Source organism: Carcharodon carcharias, chromosome 4, assembly GCF_017639515.1.
Source record: "Carcharodon carcharias isolate sCarCar2 chromosome 4, sCarCar2.pri, whole genome shotgun sequence".
Classification (NCBI taxonomy): Eukaryota; Metazoa; Chordata; class Chondrichthyes; order Lamniformes; family Lamnidae; genus Carcharodon; species Carcharodon carcharias.
Window position 1 is genome coordinate 151115669 of NC_054470.1, and position 21652 is coordinate 151137320.

General features: G+C 44.0%; 1 protein-coding gene across 5 annotated transcripts in view; it reads left to right on the forward strand.

The window, feature by feature from the left end:
- The first annotated feature begins 18055 nt into the window (after window positions 1–18055).
- atg10 (ATG10 autophagy related 10 homolog (S. cerevisiae)) overlaps window positions 18056–21652 on the forward strand; it is a 294562-nt gene continuing 290965 nt past the window's right edge. The window contains exons 1-2 of one of the 5 annotated variants that reach the window (XM_041186996.1): window positions 18056–18073; window positions 20959–21088. The gene's annotated coding sequence lies outside the window, so the exon portion shown is untranslated. Of the gene's footprint in view, window positions 18074–18967; window positions 19191–19539; window positions 19563–20958; window positions 21089–21652 lie in introns of those variants that run through there. The other 4 variants (XM_041186995.1, XM_041186997.1, XM_041186998.1 and 1 more) reach the window with 4 other exon arrangements.

Genomic DNA, 21652 nt, shown 5'->3' on the forward strand with positions numbered 1-21652 from the left:
GTAAAGTGCCTGGCTGTCATTTACACTGTGAACTACTTGAACATTGGAACTTCTGTATCTGTGCCTTCAAGATTAATATATTTCTACATGCCTTCTCCCATCGTGGAAGTCCTCACTTCTGGAAAGATGGATCAGCCTGCAACAGTTTCAACCTGCTAACCTCTGAAGGAATTACCACTGGACTGTTGATTCTGGGCTCTGGACTCATGTGAAATCATAGCTCTTATTTTTATTGTGGTCTTGCCTTGTACTCCTTTCGTTCCCTATCCCTCTTTTTTTTATGAGTGCAAAAAGGGGCAGACATTGCGAAACCCCTTTCCTGATTTTTGTGTGTGTAAAATAAACCAACCCTCTTATATTGCCTATCTCAAGTTTGCTGTGGGGTTTTAATAGAGGTTTGAATCACTCCAAAATGAGGGGTTGGCGAAAACACGTCATCACTTATAAAGGGGGAAATCAGAAATCAAAAACACCTTTCTGTTTATGAATGGGCAGTGAGAGGAGAACTCAGGGCTGTTTAAATTAATCTGCCTCCTGTCCGTAACAAAAATTGGGAGCTCAGATCAAGGATTGATCCAATTTGAAATTGAACCGAGTCCAAGTTAAGAAACGAGCCAAATTAGAGATAAACGAGTCAATTGGAAGCCAAAAGAAGGAAAATGCGGTGGCTGGAACCACTTCTAAGATAAGTAACTTATAACAGCAAGTTCCTTGTCCTAACACTAAGAAGACAGCAAAAAAAAATAAAATGTATTAATTGATGGGATGAGGGTGTAGCTGGCTAGGCCAGCATCTATTGTCCATCCCTAATTGCCCTTGAGAAGATGGTGGTGAGCTACCTTCTTGAACTGCTGTAGTCCCTGTGGTGTAGGTACATCCACAGTGCTGTGAGGCAGGGAGTTTCAGGATTTCGACGCAGCGACAGTAAAGGAACAGCAATATATTTCCAAGTCAGGTTGGTGAGTGGCTTGGAGGGGAACTTGCAGCTGGTGGTGTTTCTGAGTGTCTCCTGCCCTTGTCCTTCTGCATGGTAGAGATGGTGGTTTTGGAAGGTGCTGTCTAAGGAGGCTTGGGGAGATGCTGCAGTGCATCTCGTAGATGGTACACACTGCTGCCACTGTTCGCCGGTGGTGGAGGGAGTGAATGTTTGTGGATGGGGCACCAATCAAGCGGGCTGCTTTGACCTGGATGGTATCAAGTTTCTTGAGTGTTGTTGGAGCTGTACTCAATGAGGTAAGTGGACAGTATTCCATAAAACTCTTGACTTATGCCTTGTAGATGGTGGACAGGCTTTGGGGAGTCAGGAGATGAGTTACTCGCCACAGGATTCTTAGCCTCTGACCTGTTCTTGTAGCCACAGTATTTATATGGCTAGTCCAGTTCAGTTTCTGGTGAATGGTAATCCCCAGGATGTTGATGGTGCGGGATTCGGTGATGATAATGCCATTGAATATCAAGGGGTGATGTTAGATTCTCTCTTGTTGGAGATGGCATTGCCTGACACTTGTATCGTGTGCATGTTACTTGACACTTGTCAGTCCAATCTGACTAATTGCCCAGGTCGGCTGCATTTGGACATAGACTGTGTCATAATAATAGCTGATTGTGGTTGTGGACTCCATTATTAGACACTATATGGTATTCTGTACTATACATATGGGGTCACCTGAGCTGGGGTTTGAAAGTCAGATAGCACATGTTGGACTGTGTATTGATAGAGTTCAGACACTGCAGATATGTGTTCATGTGAAACAAGAAATAGGACATGGGGCACAATATTGCCATTGGCGTGCCGGGGCGGGCCCAATGTGCCAATGTGTAAAATGACACGAGATGACATCAGGCGTGTGTCCCGATGTCATTGCGCATCATTTTGATATTGCGTTCGGTTGGCACACGCCGGAGGCAGCTGCGCACCTGCCAAGCTGTCAAAGGCCTATTAAGGCCATTAAAAAAGTAATTGACGTTGTTAATAGTGCTGCCTGTCCAACCAAGTGGCCTTTACGTTTTTCAGGAAACCTCATCCACGGGAGAGATGAGGTTTCCTGAAGGTTTAATAAAATAATTAAATAAATTTTGCAAAATGCACAAACATGTCCCAGCCCATGTGACACAGCCACATGAGGGGACATGTTTAAATAAGTTTTTAGTCCATTTATTGAAAAGTTTCATTATCAACTTAATCTCCCTAAAGCAGCTCTATGCCTCAGGGAGATTGCTGCATGAAAGAGCGCAGGCCCCGACTCACCTTCCTCCCCCCACCTGCACAGGTAGCATTATGAGCTACCGGCCACGTAGCACACTGGGTGGCTTTTAATTGGCCTGCCCAATAAATGGCAGCACATAGCCGATCGCTGCTCCGCACCCGCCCCCACCCACTCCCTCCCAGCCCACCCAGCATATGTAAGATTTAGCCCATAGTGTCATAAGTAAACTAAACACAACAATGGAGGTTCTGAAACCACCAACAGAGCTTGGTTTGGAGGGCAATCTCGCCGAAACTGGAGAAGGTCTGGCAGCAATTCAAGCTGTACCTCACAGCGACAGGCAGTGATAAAAAAGATCCTCAGGGTCAGACTTCCATCTTTCTTCACATAGTAGGGGAAGAAGCCCTAGAAGTCTATGGTGTAGGTACACTCATAGTGCTGTTAGGGAGGGATTTGCTAGGTTGATGCCGGGTGGTCCATCTGGTTTCATTCTTATTTTGTTACTTTGTAGTGGTTTGTTAAACTGAGTGGCTTGCTAGGCCATTTCAGAGGGAATTTAAAAGTCAACCACATTGCTCTGGGTCTGGAGTCACATATAGGCCAGACCAGGTAAGGACGACAGATTTCCTTCCCTAAAGGACATTTGTGAACCAGATGGGTTTTTACAACAATTAACAATAGTTTCATGGACATTATTAGGCTTTTAATTCCAGATTTCTATTGAATTAACATTTCACCATCTGCTGTGGCAGGATTCAAACACAGGTCCCCAGAGCATTAACCTGGAGTCATTGGGTAACTAGTCCAGTGACAATACCACTATACCATGCAGTTAAACATAAACAGCCCTGGGAAAGAACAAATGGACAGCCTGAAGGTTAAAAAGAACAAAACTGTTATTAAAACATTTAAATGCAGCCAATGCGGAACAGAGCATTTACCAGATAGTTGTCCAGCCTATGGAAAGCAGTGTTAGAACCGTGATAAACTAAATCTCTTTGCTAAGATGTGTAAATTGAAGAAAGTGCACATAGTTGCAGATGATGACACAGGCACTGAAACTGAACTTTTCATTGGTGCAGTAACAACAAATTCCAAAGAAGACAAATGGAAGGTTGATTTAAAAATTGCCATCATGATGGTGAATTTCAAGCTGGACACAGCTGCACAAACAATTGTCATTCCCATAAGCCTGTATTGTAAGATAAACAAAGAAAAACAGCTAGCTAAAACAAAAGTGAAGCTGTCTACTTATATAGGTGAAAAAAAGGCAGTAGAAGGTAAGTTCACACTTAAAGTGAATGACAAAAACAGTCTCAAGCACTTCCATTCTTAGCGGTGAAAACTGATGCAAAACCCATTCTTGGAATCAAAGCTTGTGAAAATCTGAAGCTAATCAAAATAATAATGACTGTCACCACTGATGACATCCTGAGAGAGTTTAAAGATGTGTTCCAGGGGATTGGCTGCCTAAAAGGAGAACACACCATCAAGATTGATGAAGCTGTGACACCCAAAATACACCCGCCCAGGAAAATACCAGTAACGCTGAGACCGAATCAAAGCAGAATTGGACAGAATGGAGAAACTTCACATCATCAAGAAAATAGAGTATGTGTAATTGAATATTATTATTGAATATGAATAAGAAGTGACAAAGTGGGTTAATACAATTGTAATTGTAGAAAAATCAGATGGGAATCTGCGAGTCTGTCTGGATCACAGAGACCTAAATCAGGTGGGACAAAGAGAGCATTGCTAGCTGCTCACAGTAGAAGAGATCACATGTAAACTAGCTGATGCTAAATACTATTCAGTCTTGGATGGGAGTTCAGGCTTCTGACAGGTCAAGCTGGATGAACGCAGCTCCTATCTCTGTACCTTCAACACACCATACGGGTAATACAGGTTTTTATGCTTACCTTTTGGTATTAACTCAGCTTCGGAGGTGTTCCACAGAACAGTGAAGCAGTTGTTTGAAGGGTTAGGGGGTGTGGAAACCTATATTGATGATGTGCTGGTCTGGGGAGCCTCATGAGAAGAACACAACCACAGACTGCAGCAGGTGCTGAGAAAGGAACCTCAAGTTGAAGGAGGAAAAGTACAAAATAGGTCTTCATGAAATCAAATAATTGGGTCACATACTAACAAGTGAGGGACTGAAGCCAGACCCGAGTAAAATTGCAGCAGTCGTGAACATGCCACCCCCAGAATGTAGGAAAGACTTGGAGAGGTTTTTAGGAATAGTGACCTATCTTGAGAAATACACTCTGAACATGTCAGGCCTGACAGCACCTCTCGGAGAACTTCTACAAAATAATGTGGAATGCCTCTGGGAACAAAGTCACTAGGAAACTTTGACCAGTCTGAAGAGAATATTTACCAGTGTTAACATATTACAATGTCAGTCAGCCAGTCAAGATCTCAGCGGACACTTCAAAGACTGGCCTGGGAGCTGTCCTCTTGCAAAATGAGGCACCAGTGGCATACACTTCAAAGGCAATGACTGAAACACAGCAGCAGTATGTCCAAATAGAGAAAGCAATGCTAGCAATTGTTTTTGGTCTAGAACATTTCCACCAGTTTGTCTATGGCAAAGACATGGAGGTAGAGTCTGATCATAAGCCTTTGGAAGCTATACTTAAAAAGCACCACCAAGAACCCATAGATCACCAATGCATCCGCAGAAGTACCAGGTCAGAGTTAAATACAAACATTGCAGACACCCATCACAGAGGAACAGGATAAAGAAACAGAAGAACAGGTTCACATGCTGACAAAGAACTTACCTGTGGCTGTAACCAAACTGGATGGGATCAGGGAAGTGACCAAGAACGACAGCGCCATGAGAAAACTACAGCAGGTTGTGCCACACATCGGGCGGATCCCCTTTTGCTGAATAAGAGTACTGGAACATTCATGAGGAACTTCATGTAGCAGAAGGAATACAGTTCAAGGGAGAAAAGATCATAATTCCTGCAACATTGAGGAAAGGAATATTGCAGCGCGTACATGAAATTCAGCTCGGCATAGTGTCCTAGGCCCAACCATCTTCAGCTGTTTCATCAATGACCTCCCTTCCATCATAAGGTCAGAAGTGGGGATATTTGCTGATGATTGCACAATGTTCAGCACCATTCGAGACTCCTCAGATACTGAAGCAGTCTATGTCCAAATGCAGCAAGACCTGGACAATATCCAGGCTTGGGCTGACAAGTGGCAAGTAACATTCATGTCACACAAGTGCCAGGCAATGAACAACAAGGGAGAATCTAACCTCCGCCCATTGACATTCAATGGCATTACCATCATTGAATTGCTCACTATCAACATCCTGGAGATTACCATTGACCAAAAACTGAACTGGATAAGCCATATAAATACTGTGGCTACAAAAGCAGGTCAGAGGCTAGAAATCCTGTGGCGAGTAACTCACCTCCTGACTCCCCAAAGCCCATCCACCATATATAAGGCACAAGTCAGGAGTGTGATGGAATACTCCCCACTTGCCTGGATGAGTGCATCTCTGACAACACACAAGAAGCTTTACACCATCCAGGCAAAGTAGCCCACTTGATTGGCATCACATCCACAAACATTCACACCCTCCACGACCGATGCACAGTAGCAGCAGTGTGCACCATCTACAAGATGGACTGCAGGAATTCACCAATGCGCCTTCGACAGCACCTACCATCCAGAAGTACAAGGGCAGCAGATAGATGGGAACACCACCACCTGGAAGTTCCCCTCCAAGTCAGTCGCCATCCTGACTTGGAAATATATCGTCGTTCCTTCACTGTTGCTGGGTCAAAATCCTGGAATTCCCTTCCTAACTGACTGCAGCGGTTCAAGAAGGAAGCTCACCACCACCTAGGGGCAACTAGGGATGGGCAATAAATGCTGGCCCAGCCAGCAAAGAGCACATCCCTCGAATGAATAACAAATAACAAATAAACCACATCACTCACAGCATGGTTGTCTGATGGATGTTGTACTACTGGATCCTCACTTGGTAGAGTACCACCGACTTCATCGTCAGCACAAAAATAGTCCAGATCCTTAATGATCAGTTGGATGACTCTATATTCAAAGTCCATGAGGGCCTTGATTTCAGACATTCCTCCACTGGTCTGCGACTTCACCCTCTCATTATTTGCTAGCTTGTCCTGCATGAATACAGATGGAAAGAGCGAAGGCAAGATGCCTGCCAGGCCAGATGATAAGTATGCCTGGTACATACGGGTCGTGAGTGGTCCCATAGTTAGGATGAGGACAATGAAGGTTTGTGTGAGAGAGTGAATGGTTATGTCCCTTGAACTGGCAGTGAGTGGGATCCCTATGGATGTGTGATGGGTTTGTGAGTGTGTGAGTTGAGAGTGATGAGAAGAGCGACTTACCCTGGAGGAATGGAGGAGATCATTCTACAAGGCACAAGTCAGGAATGTGATGGAATACTCCCCACTTGCCTGGATGAGTGCAGCTCCAACAATACTCAAGAAGCTTGACACCATCCGGGGCAAAGCAGTCTGCTTGATTGGCACCACATCCACAAAGATTCATTCCTTCCACCACCGATGCACAGTAGCTGCAGTGTGTACCATCTACAAGATACACTGCAGGAATTCACCAAGGTTCTTCAGACAGCACCTTCCAAACCCACTGGGTGGCTGTCCTCTTTAGAAGGATGTTGGCGCTGACCACCATTGTTACCGCTTCCCATGTTGGATTGGTGATGTTGCAGCCCCTTCTGCAGCCAGGCCGGGGGTAGGGGACCTCACGGCGGGCCTCCACTGCATCCAAAAGGCACTTGAGGGATGCGTCACTAAACCGGGGTTTGCAGTCTTCTTGCCTTTTGGGGCCATGTCTTCTTTGCAGCAGTCCTTGTCTGGAAGCAGAGAGGTGTTCACGTGGCTACATTTTAAATATGGCGCCCTGCGTGATGAAGCGACAGGGTGATGCTGTGGCAGGCAAATTAGAGCCCACCTGTCATCAAAATGGTGTGTTTCACAGGAATGCATTATTAATGAGGCAGGATTGAGATGGTATGGGCTGAAAAGCCACCATTGTGGCTGGTAGGTAAAACGTCTTTTCCCACACACTACCACACTTAGTGCAAATATGGGATGATTTCGCCCATTGATGAAGCAGCTGAAGATGGTTGGGCCTATGACACTACTCTGAGGAACTCCTGCAGTGATGCCATGGAACTGAGATGAGTGACCTCTAACAACCACACCCCTTTGTGCTAGGTATGACTCCAACCAGAAGAGAGCTTTCCCCCTGATTCCCATTGATTCCAGTATTGCTCGGGCACCTTGATGCCACACTCAGGCAAATGCTGCCTTGAGGTCAAGGGCAGTCACTCTCACCTCACCTCAGAAGTTCAGCTCTTTTGTCCATGTTTGAACAAAGGCTGTAATGAGGTCAGGAGCTGAGTGGTCCTGGCAGAACTCAAACTGAGCATCAGTGAGCAGATTATTGCTAAACAAGTGTCGCTTGGTAGCACTATTGATGGCCCCTTGCGTCATTTTACTGATGATCAGGAGTAGACTGATGGGGCAGTAATTGGCCGAGTTGGATTTGTCCTGCTTTTTGTGTACAGGACATACCATAATGCCGGGTAATTGCCAGTGTTGTAGCTGTACTGGAGCAGCTTGGCTAGGGGCACGGCAAGTCTTCAGTACTATTGCCGGAATATTGTCTTTGCCGTATCCAGTGCCTTCAGCCGTTTCTTGATATCACTAAAAGTGAATTGAATTGACTGAAGACTGGCATCTATGATGCTGGGGCCCTCCAGAGGAGGCTGAGATGGATCATTCATTCGGCACTCCCGACTGAAAATTTTTGCAAGTGCTTCAGCCTTTTCTTTTGCACCACCATTGAGGATGGGGATATTTTTGGAGTCTGCTCCTCCAGTCAGTTGTTTTATTGTCCACCACCATTCACGACTGGATGTGGCAGGACTGCAAAGCTTAGATCTGATCCGTTCATTGTGGAATCGCTTAGCTCTGTCTATCACTTGCTGCTTATGCTGTTGGGCACGCAAGTAGTCCTGTGTTGTAGCTTCACTAGGTTGATGCCTCATTTTTTGGTATGCCTGGTGCTGCTCTTGACATGCCCTCCTGCACTCTTCATCGAATCAGAATCACAGAATCACAGTGCAGAAGAGGCCCTTTGGCTCATCGAATCTGCACCAACACGTGAGAAACACCTGACCTAGGTAGGTACCTAGTCCCATTTACCAGCACTTGGCCCATAGCCTTGAATGTTATGATGTGCCAAGTGCTCATCCAGGTACTTTTTAAAGGATGTGAGGCAACCCGCCTCCACCACCCTCCCAGGCAGTGCATTCCAGACCGTCCCACCCTCTGGGTAAAAAGGTTTTTCCTCACATCCCCCCCAAACCTCCTGCCCCTCACCTTGAACTTATGCTCCGTTGTGACTGACCCTTCAACTAAGGGGAACAGCTGCTCCCTATCCATCCTGTCCATGCCTCTCATAATCTTGTACACCTCAATCAGGTTTATGAGGGTCATGGACAGGGTGGATAGGGAGAAGCTGTTCCCCTTAGTTAAAGGCTCAGTCCACTGGCTTGGTGGTAATGGTAGATTGGGGAATATGCTGGGTCATGATGTCACAGGTTGTGCTTGAGTATAATTCTGCTGCTCTGCTGATCACCTACAGTGCCTCATAGTTGCCCAGTCGTGAGTTGCTAGATCCGTCTGAAATCCATGCCATTTAGCACAGCGGTAGTGTCACACAACACCATGGAGGGTATCCTCAATATGAAGACAGGACTTGGTCTCCACAAGGACTATGCAGTGGTCACTCCTACCGATACTGTCACAGGCAGATGCCTCTGCAGCATGCAGGTTGGTGAGGATGAGGTCAAGTATGTTTTTCCCTTTTGTTGGTTCCCTCACCACCTGCCGCAGACCCAGTCTAGCAGCTATGTCCTTTAGGACTTGGTCAGCTTGATCAGTACTGGTGCTACCGAGCCACTCTTGGTGATGGACATTGAAGCCCCCCATCCAAAGTATAATTTGTGCTCTTGACTCCAAAGTGTATTCAATATGGATGAGTACTGATTCAGCTGGGTGGCCAAGGTGGGTGCGCATGCTGGGGGAGCTACACGGTAATCAGCAGGATGTTTCCTTGCCCGTATTTGACCTGATGCCATGAGACTTCATGCAGTCCAGAGTCGATGTTAAGGACTCCCAGGGCAACTCCCTCCTTGCTGTATAGCACTGTGCGGCCACCCTTGCTGGGTCTATCCTCCTAGTGGGACAGGACACACCCAAGGATGGTGATGGTGGTGTCTAGGGCATTGTCTGTTAGATATGTTTCTGTGAGTATCGCTATGTCAGGCTGTTTCTTAACTAGTCTGTGAGACAGCTCTCCTGATTTTGGCACTAGCCCCCAGTTTTTAGTAAGGAGGATTTTGCAGGGTCAACCGGGTTGAGTTTCCGGTGCCTAGGTCGATGCTGGGTGGTCCATCTGGTTCCAGTTCTTTTTGACCTTTTAGCAGATTAATACAACTGAGTGGCTTGCTTGGCCATTTCCAAAGGGCAGTTAAGAGTCAACCACATTGCTGTGGATCTGGAGTCACATGTAGGCCAGACCGGGTAAGGACAGCAGATGGGTTTTTATGACAATCGACAATAGTTTAATTGTTTAATTCCAGACTTATATTGAATTCAAATTTCACCATCTGTGATTTGAATCCGGGTCCCAAGAGCATTACCCTGGGTGTCTGGATCACTAGTCCAGTGACAATACCACTCTGCCACCACATCGCGCAAAACACCCGATGCCCAAATGTTTGTTTAGCAAAGAATCTAAGTAGGGAATGTTTGGAAGCCCTTAGCACAGATCGCTTGAAAGCTGTAGCTAGGGAAATACAGTTCAAATTGCCCAGCAAAATCAAAAGAAAGGAGCTAATCCTGGCATTGGTAGAACACCTGGGTCTGACATTACCAGTAGAGCAGTCAGGTGAAGAGCTCAATCATAACTCCGAATCCCCTCTCCTAGCCAACTTATTGCTGGAAAAGCTTACATTGGAGCTAGAATTTCAAGAGAATGAAAGAGAGAAAGAGAGGGAAGCTCAGGAGAGGGAAAGAGAGAGCAGGAGAACAAGAAAAGGAAAGAGAATTCCAGATCTCAAAATTGGAAATAGAGCTAGCAGCTCAAAGAGAGAGAGAGAGAGCAGACAACTAGCTGCTGCAAGAGAAAATCTCTCTCTCTACCTGGCAGCATACCCTATCCCCCTAACCCAGAACAACTCTCTGAGGCTTTCAAGTATGCGAGATTCCTTCTCAAATTTGCAGACAGCGATGTGGAGTAATTTTTTTACCACCTTTGAGAGAGTAGCAGGACAACTAAAATGGCCCTCAATGCTGGAGATTGCGAGGCAATCCAGTTGGCCTAGTAGGGCTTCACATGAGTAGTCCCCCGAAGGACGCCATGATGGGTAGTGCAGCAGAGATTCTCACCACAGAAACTTAGCCATTGGAGGACATGGCACAATGTGTGTCTGAGCCAGACGAACCCTCAGAGAGCTTCTAGAGTTTTGTCCTTTCTGGGACAGTGTCCCCCTACCCGTTTCAAAATGTGAACAATTCCATGGTACTGCTCCGGGACACAGCGACCACCCAATCCTTAATGATAAGGAAAAGCTAAAGCTACCCCCAGAGTCCTCCCTGAAGGCCAAAACTCTGATTGGTGGATTGGGAGGAGAATCTGTGTTATCGCCCTCCATAAGGTCCAGCTAGAGTGTGACCTTGTTTCAGGCCCTGTTACAGTACGAATTGTCCCTCAGCTGCCAGTAGCAGGAATCAGTTTCCTCCTTGGAAATGATCTGGCTGACAGCAAGGTGCCAGAAATGAGGCCAAGACCAAGCAGCAGGAATCTGCAGAAGGGCAGAAAGCTGGAGAAGGTCCTGAGGCCCAAAAGGGCGGGATAGCACCCATTGGCCTCATTTGGATAATAGGAGAGCGAGAGCTGCTCGAAGGTAATAAGTCCGAAGCCAGGCCAATAGAATTAAATGGGATCTAGAGAAGGCCCCGAAATATCCCCAAATTAAATAGGAACCAGAGAAGATCTGAAGCAGGGAAAGAAATAGTGAGAGAGATGCCCCATGTAGCTGAAAAGCCTGAAAGAAGACAGGTTATTAAGCAAGGAAAGGTTCATGACTTTTGCCTGGATTATTACTGGCAGAAACCTTCTTTCCAACATTGAATAGGAACAAGGGGAGTTCCCAAACCAATAAGCAGATACCGAGGGAGTACCTCTCCCAGTCGAAAAGCCACCAGGGAGGGTAGCTGGAGCTGCACTTCCATTCGAAGGCAATGGTGTTCCAGAAGGCATGGAACACTTTGGAGAGTGCCCCCTCCGAAGCCAAAGGCCCTGGCCAGGAAGTCAGTGATTGATTTTACTGACCACTTTATGGCGAATTTAAATGTGGAGCAGAAAAGTTCCCAAATTGGTCCAGAAAGAGTGAGGATGATGCCTCATCTAGCTGATAAGCCACCTGGAGGTACAGCAAGAGCTGACCATTCCCCAGAGGGCAGTAGTGTCCCAAAAGACACTGAACCTATCATGCAACTGACTAGCAGAGGGATCCCAACCAGAGAGGACCCCTTGCTCACCCACCATCGTGCAGAATTGTGAGAGGACTGGACAGAGTTAACCATTCCCTTTAAAATGACCCATAGCCTCCCAATCCACCACGCCACCCCAATCAGGTTACAGCCCTGTAGCCATATTCAATATGGTTGCAGGAGAAGCCCTTGCCAGAAGGCCATCTTCCTGTTATCCCAGTCCAGGAAGACTGGCCCAAGTTCAGGGGCCAACAACCTGTCTGTTGCTGTGCCAACCAAAACCACCTAGCACCGGAAACTGGAACTCTCCAGTTGTGCTAGCACCTTAAGTGGAATCCCCTAAAGAGGTCAAGGACCCTTTAAAATACCCTAATCTCCTGACACTCAGCCGAACCCCAGTGTCTGGGTCGAACATGAAAATGTTTTTTGCACTTCCTATTATCCAAATGTTTGAAGTGTGAGTGAAAAGGGAAGGGAATTCCAGATCTTAAGACCTTGGCAGATTAAAATACTGTCATCAATGATGGAGGGTTTAAAATCAGGGATACTCAAGAGGCCAGAATGACATTGGGACAAGCATGAGAAAGGGAATCTCCTACTGATTACCGCCTACCACAACCCCACACCACTCGCAACCGCCCCCCATCCCCCGGCCAGCTGCTGAATCAGTGCTCCTCCATGCTGAACACCAATTGAAGAAGCAATGAGGGTGGCAAGGTCACAGAATGTACTCTGCATGGACTTAAATGTCCATCACCAACAGTGGCTCGGTAGTATCACTACTGATCAAGCTGGCCGAGTCCTAAATAACATATCTGCTAGACTGGGCCTGTGATGGATGGTGAGGGAAGCAACAAGAGGGAAAAACCAATTTCACCTCATCCTTAAAAATCTACCTGTCGCAGATGCATCTTTCCATTACATTATTGGTAGAAGTGGCCAATGCATAGTACTTGTGGAGATGAATTCCCATCCTCATGTTGAGGATATCCTCCACTCTGTTGTGTGATGCTACCACCGTGCTAAATGGGATGGATTTAGACCAGATCTAGTAACTTGTAACTTGGCACCCATGATGTGATAGGCAGCAGCAGAATTGTATTCAACACTATCTGTAATTTCATGACCGGGTATATCCTTCAATCTGCCATTAACATCAAGCCAGGGATCAATTATGGTTCACTGAAAAGTGAAGGAGAGCAAACCAGGTGCAGCATCAGGCATTCCTAAAATGATATGTGAACCTGGTAAAGCTACAGCACAGGTCTACTTGCATGCCAAACAGTGGAAGCAACATTCGACTAACAGAGCCAAGCGATACCACAACTAATGGATCAAAGGAAAGCTTGCAGACCTGCCACATCCACTCGTGATGGATAATTTATCAACTCACTGGAGGAGGATGCTCCACAAATATCCCCACTCCCAGCGATGGTGGATCCCAGCACGTCAGTGCAAAGGACAAGGCTGAAGCATTTGCAACCATATTCAGCCAGAAGTGCAGAGTGGATAATCCATCTTGGCCTCCTCCTAAGGTCCCCATTATCACTGATGCCTGCCTTCAGCCAATTTGAATCACTCTACCTAACATCAAGAAACAGCTGAAGGCACTGTATACTGCAAAGGCTATGGGACCAGACAACATTCCAATAGTTGTACTGAAGACTTGTGCTTCAGAACTAGCTGGGTGCCTAACCAAGCTGTTCCAGTACAGCTACAACACTGGCATCTACACGACAGTGTGGAAAATTGCCCAGGTATATCTTGTCCACAAAAAGGACAAATCCAATCCAGCCGATTACCACCCCATCAGTCAACTCTCAATCATTAGCAAAGTGATGGAAAATGTTGTTGACAATGCTATCAAGCAGCACCTACACAGCAGTAAGCTGCTCACTGACACTCGGTTTGAATTCCACCAGGGCTACTCAGATCCTGACCTCATTACAGTCTTGGTCTGAACATAGACAAAAGAGCTGAACTCCAGAGATGAGGCGAGAGTGACTGCCCTTGACATCAAGGCAGCATTTGACCAAGTGTGGCATCAAGGAGCTCTAGCAAAACTGAAGTCAATGTGAATCAGGGAGAAAATTCTCCGCTGGTTTGATTTATACCTAGCACAAAGGAAGATGGTTGTGGTTGTTGGAGGTCAATTATCTCAGTTCCTGGATATCACTGCAGGAACATTATGCAATGATCTTCCCTCCATCATAAGGTCAGAATGGGGATGTTCGCTGATGATTGCATAATGTTCAGTCTTGATTCCTCAGATACTGAAGCAGTCTGTGCCCATATGCAGCAAGACTTGGACAACATTCAGACTTGGGCTGATACAAGGCAAGTGACATTCATGCCACACAAGTGCCAGGCAATGATAATCTCCAACAAGAGAGAACCTAACCGTAGCCTCTTGACATTCAATGGCATTACCATTGCTGATTCCTCCACTATCTTCATTCTGGGGGTTACCATTGACAAGAAACTGAACTGGACCAGTCATAAAAATTTTGTGGCTACAAGAGCAGGTCAGAGGCTGGGAATTCTGCAGCAAGTGACTCAACTCCTGACTCCCCAAAGTCTGTCCACCATCTACAAGGTATAAGTCAGGGGTGTGATGGAATACTCTCCACTTGCTTGCATGAGTACATCTCCAATAACACTCAAGAAGCTCAACATCATCCAAGACAAAGCAGCCTGCTTGACTGACATTCCGTCCACCACCTTAAACATTCACTCCCTCCACCATCAATGCACAGTGACAGCAGTGTGTACCATATACAAGATGCACTTCAGCAACTCTTCAAATCTCCTTTGACAACACCTTCCAAATCTATCACCTCTGCAACCTTGAAGGACAAGGGCAGCAGATGCATAGGAACACCGCTGTGAAGGAATGCAGCTATAAATACAGAGCTATATGACAAGCCAGCTTTAAATAAGGAGTTATAAGATTAAAATAGTGATTCTCCTATGAAGTAAGGATTAAAAATTAAAAGCAGCGTTCATTTGATGGACAAAGCTTTAAACATTTATAAACATGCCTGGGCACAATTGTGTGCTCAAGGACAACAACATCCTAAATCATAGAATATAGTATATTCTCTAACACAAGGCAGTCCTGAAAAAAAAACAGGAACTGGCCTCTACTTCACCTCAGTAAGGCATTGATAAATTGTAAGATACTACAATCTAAAATTGGATAACCTTAAGGATGACCCTAAATAACTTGTCAATTGAATTCTGGAAACTGAGTGTCGTAACCACTATCTGCATCTCTCAGTATCCTGTTTGCTTGAAGGATGTTGACTAAAATAAAGGATGTTGACAAAAACAAAGGATGTTGTCCAGCGTGAGTGCTCAACATTCCTGTTGCTTCCTGTTGGTTCAGCTCTTTTATGGTATAACTATTGTACCACACAGTAGGATTTTTATATTTGTTGGATTCATTCCAGCATCTCTCAAGGTAAAAGTTTAGCACACAATTGTGCCCAGGCATGTTTACAAGCTTTTAAAGTTTCGTCCATCAAATAAATTCTGCTTTTAATTTTTAATCCTTACTTCATAGGAGGATGACTATTTTAATCTTATAACTCCTTATTTAAAGTTGGATTCTCATATAGCTCTGTATTTATAGTTGCATTCCTTCACAGCAGTGTTCCTATGCAGCGTAGTGATGACAGTTCTCCCCTTAATTGGAAAAGTGGTACCTTGCTAGGCTCGGTAGCTTTCTACTCAGGGATTTAAGGTAAATGCTACTATAAGTATTGATGGGTATCTTAAATATCTTTATGTGACATGAATGAGACTTGGATTCTCTAATAGAAACAAGATTATGCTTATTTTCCTAGAACTGTCAATGTTGGGATTATCATCAAAAGTGAATTGCATATTCGGTCCTTTAATAAAGTTTTAAATAACTTAGAAAATATATTGTCTCTGTTAGTCTTCTGTATGCAAATTGGAAAACTCACCTCTGTACACTCTTTAGTGGAGAGCTACATTGTTGAGGAGAGATGCCCAGATCCTTTTCATATCCAGGCTGTTATCTGGCTGGACATCTGGCTGAGATGTGTTAAAAAGACTATCTGGAGGACAGTAACATTATCTGTTGATTCTTTTCCTTCAGGGTAAGTTAGATCAGTTCTTCAGACTTATTTAAATGTATCTGGGGCCTGCCTTTCTCAATGTTAAGTGAGAGTATTCATCTGAGGAGTATGCCTGACCTGGAATAGTCCCAAAAAGGGACTAGGATTATAATTCATTTCACCACCACCTGGAAGATCACCCCAAGCCATTTTGAACTGTATTGCCATTTCTTCACTGTCGCGGGTCAAGATGCTGGAACTCCCTTCCTAACAGCACTGTGGGTGTACCTGGAGCACATGGACTGCAGCGGTTCAGGATGACAGCTCACTGCCACCTTCTCAAAGGTAACAAATGCTGGCCTGGAGAATTATGACCGCATTCTGTGAAGAGTAAAAAAAAGAATTGGTGGATCACAGAAATCCCAAAGGGTTATAAGGCTGGAAAGAATTTGAAAGCAATAATGAAAACTGGTAAATCAAGGCATTGTTTAACTAGGAAAATGTAAGTCAACGAGCCCACAGTGCGTTGTACATGGAACAGCCTAGAATTTAGATATTCCCATAAAGTTAAGCCTGTGGGTGCGCTATTGAGTCATGCAGGGTTGGACCCATAAATGGTCCCTGATGTCAGGTTCCTGATGTTCGCAGCAAAGTTCAGCCCTAAGAGGAAGATTAAATGAGCCATTTAAGGGTCAGCAGGCTGTGGCAAATCAGCAAGGATCAGTGTTGTGAAAAGGATGCAAAGTGGCTGCTAAGGGATATAGATAACTGAAATGACTGTGCAAGAAGGTGACAAGTGTAGTATAATGTGGCAAAAGGTGATATTATCCACTTTGGTCAGAAGAACAGAAAAAGTGCATATTTTTAAAAATATGATGACTAGTAAATGTTGGTGTGCAGAGGAATTTGGGTGTCCTGCTTAGATAAAATGAATGTGCATGTTCAATAAGTATTTAGGCAGTGGCAGGGAGGCAGTGGCATAACGGTATTGTCACTGGACAAGTAACCCAGAGATCCAGGGTAATCCTCTGTGGGACCTATGTTCAAATCCCACTATATTTGAATTCAATAAAAAATCTGGAATTGCTGACTATGAAACCATTGTTGTAAAAAAACCCTATCTATTAGGGAAGGAAATCTACCACCCATACCTGGTCTGGCCTACATGTGACTCTCAGAGCCTTAGCAATGTAGTAGTCTATCTTAAATGCTCTCTGAACATGGGCAATTAGGGATGGGTAATAAGTGCTGGCCTTGTCCAATGAATAAAAACAAATGATGTGTTAGCCTTTATTACAAGGGTGTTGATCTTGGTGAGACCATTGTGTACAGTTTTGGTCTCCTTAAGGATATATCAGCCTTGTGGGGGTTTGGGGGTGTTGCACCAAAGGTCATTAGATTGAATCATGGGATGAGTGTCCAATGCTATGAAGATTGAATCAAAGGGGCTTATATTCTCTAGATTTTAGGAGAATGAGTGGTGATCATATTGAAATATAGAAGGCTTGACAAGGTGGATGCTTGGAGGCTGTTTTCCCTGGAGAGTCTAGAACTATTGCTCAGTCTCAGGATAATAAGTCAGCCATTTAGGACTGAAGAGAAATTTCTTTACCTAGAGGGTTCTGAATCTTTGGAGTTCTCTATCCAAAGCCCTATGGATGCTCGATTTTTGAGTATATTCAAGGCTGAACTTGATAAATTTTTAAATACTGAGAGACTCAAGGGGTATGGGGATAGGATGAGAGTTCAAATAGAAGATCAGCCATGATATTGAATGGTGCCAGAGGTCAAGGTCTACTCCTGCTCCTGTAAAACTGGAGTCTTAATATACTCAAATTTTGGCAAGCAATGATCTGGGAATTAGTGAGCATAACAAGACTAACATATGCTATTGGTGCTATAACACAACGTTAGCTTAAATGTGCTGCAGGAACTTCCTCATGGGTGTTCAGGGAGGAACTGGGTGAAATAGAGGATTCCCAACATTGCTGGCCAGCAATGGGTTCTTTACTCTCCCAGCAATATCTAGGCTAATAACTCAAACACGAAAATTACATTTAAAGTTAATAACTAGTTAAAGATGTAATTATTTGATTACAATTTCATGGTATAAATCAAATATGCAGCAGTGGATAGTTGGTGTACCAATGCACGATGCTACCGATTGATAGGAAAGGAGGTCAGTGGCTGTAATTATTCTGCATAGGCCTGATAGAGGCGCAGATTTAAGAGCAGCAGGATGGTAGGGAAATCAGCAGCTGAGTTATTTTACCCCTTTTTATCATGTATCTCCCAACAGAAATGTTCTCATTTGTAGAAGCCTGGGAGTAGATTTCCTGGTCACTTATATTGGAAGTGGGGGGGGCGGGGGGGGGGGTGGTGGCGGTGAAAGAGGAGGTTTTGTCCGAGCTAAAAAAAACTTTTAACAAGTTAATGGCCCTTTTTAGATATTGTAATCATATATACATTTATAAGTAAGCCTGACTTTCACAATTTGTGCAATTTAATTTGCTTTTTGTATTCTGATAACTTTCTTCTGTTTACTTATTTTTTTTTTGCAAATCTACATGCTTTTTAAAAATCGCATGATTTAAAATCGCCTGACCAAAATCTTTGGGAGCAGAAGGGCAGGATATGATAGCAAATATGGCATGGGTTCAAACAGCTCTCCAGCTGGCATCATTCTTTTAATTACGCCGAAATATAAATGCTCATTACACCTACTAATATTTCGCATTACATGTGCAAGAAACACGGATGCACCAGATCTTTAAACGTGCCTCTGGCTTCCAACTTTGTTGTGGCAAGCCACTGCTGTCAGACAGTGTGGGAGGAAGAAGCATTAACTTCAACAGCTGTTTCTTGACCCCGGCTGTCAGTCTTCCCAAGAATAAATTTTTGGAGTGTCCCATTACAACCCTGTAGGGGATTATATAATATCGAAAGCCCTGCCTGCTCACAGCGGAGCGCCAGGAAAGCCGCCCCGGCCAAGGGCCAGCTAAAAAGGAATGCAAGGGGCTGCATTTGCAAAAGGCAGCGCCGAGCCAGAGGAACTCTGAATGCAGCACGGCTTGGTGTTTACAAAGTGCGTTTCCCCTGTTGGGTGAATGCAGTTAGAGGGAGTCCTGCACAGACTACAGTAATTCCCCTGCAAGGGCGACTTGAAACCGGCTGCGCTGAATAGCATTTACTCTTCCCGCTGCCTCCCACCGCTGCAGCATACATACCCCGGAAGTTTAGCCCTTCATTGCTCGCGAAACTTTCTCCACACTGCCTGTTTTTTTTTAATCTTTTGGGTATGTGCTGCATCTTATGTGTGTGACTCCATCACTTACTCTTTCTTTATATATATATATATATGTATGTATAAATAAAAAAAGAGCACCATTGATTTTGTGCACTTTAGCGGGGGGTGGGGAAACCAGACCGAGTGAACAATGAGATGCGAACTGCTGTTTCAAACTGCTCCATGCCCCATTTTTCTAAAAAAAATAACTTGTCACCGCGAGTTAGAAGCAATAATTGCTCCATATATTATTTTTTTTTAAAAAGACATAATATTGGAGATGCTTTCGGGAGGGGCGTGTATCTAATGTGGTTGTAAATAATTAGCTCATCAGAGATTCTCTCTGATGGGTGGTTCCATGTAAAAAGGCTACCTAAATCAAGTATGTGTTGCAGTGTACTTGGTTGATGTTAAATTATCGCGGGTTAATTGCTGTAGGTTACAAACGCAATGTCTTTCATTGCTGAAAGTCATGAACAGAATGACTTGATTTTGCCCCATCTCTTGTCTCTTTCCTGTTTAGCACTGCATTTACCATTAAGGGTTGTACTGTCCTGGTTCATTTCTGGAATACAATATGGCTTAACCATTCTTGATAAATAGTACTTTTGTACAGAATTCTAGCTTTTGTGCTTCAAATCACTCACTGAAACTTGATGTTTATTAAGGGGAAGTGTAAAATATTCTACCTACCTTACCTACCACCACCCCTCCCCCCATGTATGTTTGTACATCTTCACTTGTGAAGTGAGGGGTGTTATAGAACTGGCCCTTGTAATTTTTTTATCCTATTACTTATACTTGAAGGAATGCATTTCTCACACTTTTTGGGAAGAAGAATATTTATTACTGGCAAATGGCAAGGAATGCTAATGATGCAAATATTTGATGTATAAACATTACTGTTATTTGTAAGGGAATGTATATGCGGTCTCGCAGGAAATCAAAGATACTTATTGTTGTGAGTGCATGCTGGAAAAACAGTTCTTTGCTTGGGGTGCCTTTTTAAAACGGAGTTACTTGCTCGGACCACTCAGGTTTAAAAATAAATGCATTTGGATTGTGGGTGAAAAGTATATGATGGCTCATTCATTATGTATTTTTCTGCTCTTCATGAGGGCCATGAATGCACAAAGCTCCTATAGCTGGGATAGTAGTTTGTCCCAATTATATAATTTTTTTGTAACAGTTGGTAGTATTCTGTAATTGGTTAACAAAAGATGTGCTTGCAACTGAAGTCGTGAGAAATGCAGGCACCATTAGCCATTGCCGAGCTTTTCTTCATAGTTGATAATGAAAGTCCCAGAAGCAAAAGTGATCCTGTCATGTCTCCATTATGACTGTCTATTTTCAGGTTGACGTGGCCCTACAACTTTAGCATATTTGGTGGTCATTTGGGGAAATTTGAATTCAATGTCAGTTGCATCTAAAAAAAATGTTTTTCTCTGCTTCACAAAATAGAGTAGTTTGCATCTGGCAGGATTTGGAGGAGCAAACTAATTGTTTGGAGAGTTGTTCTCTTGTGCATCATTCAGGTGGACCTCAAAGACACTTGATCAAACAATTGCTTAGACTGTATTGATTAGGTTTCCCCAACCTCCAAACTGCATAGAATATTGTGGATTGAAAAAAGGGGGAGGCAATGGGAAACTGACCAGCAATAAAATACCTGTACATCTAAATCATAGGGACAAAGTAGTCAAGAATTGTAATTTCTATCCTATTGGTTGAGATGTTTTTGAGAATGTAATTTTATAATCTCTAATATTTTCTACTAGATGAATTTGCATGCTCAAACTGCAAAGCCGTGCGGTTACCAGGAGGCTGTTGGCGCATTAATTTAGGAGTGACATGGCAATACATTGTTCTGTATAGATCTGTTGCAGATTCTGGCTGACAGTATTTAAGGTAAAATTTGGTGATCGGGGTACTTTGGTAGTCCAGCTATTGTTGAAGCTTTTCAGTGGACATGAACATTATGATTTGTGGTGAAATATCTGAATCTGAGTGAAATCTTTTTGGTGAATGTATTTTCGTATATGTAGTTTTTGTTTTCTCTTTGTAACTCAGTGTCCTTTGGCGGGATATGGTTCCAAAAGCACTTGCTGCTATGGATACTTTATTGGAATGGGTTTCTAACACGAATGAGTTGAGCGAGTGAATTGTAGCAATATACCTTTCACACTTTTAGAATGCCTCAAAGTGCTTCACAACGAATGAATTATTCTTAGAAATATGGTCACTGTTAATGATGCAGCAGTCAGCATTAAGGCCCCACAAAGATCAATGAGATTGACTAGTTGAGTTTTTTTGTTGCAGGTTTAGGGATTAATATTGCCTAAGACCTTGGGAGAATTCCCAAACCTTAGTTGAATTATAGTAGGGGATCTTTTACAACCAACTGAACAAGCAGATTGGTTTAAATTCTTAACCAAAATATGGCACCTTCCCTGCACTTAAAAGTCTCAACTT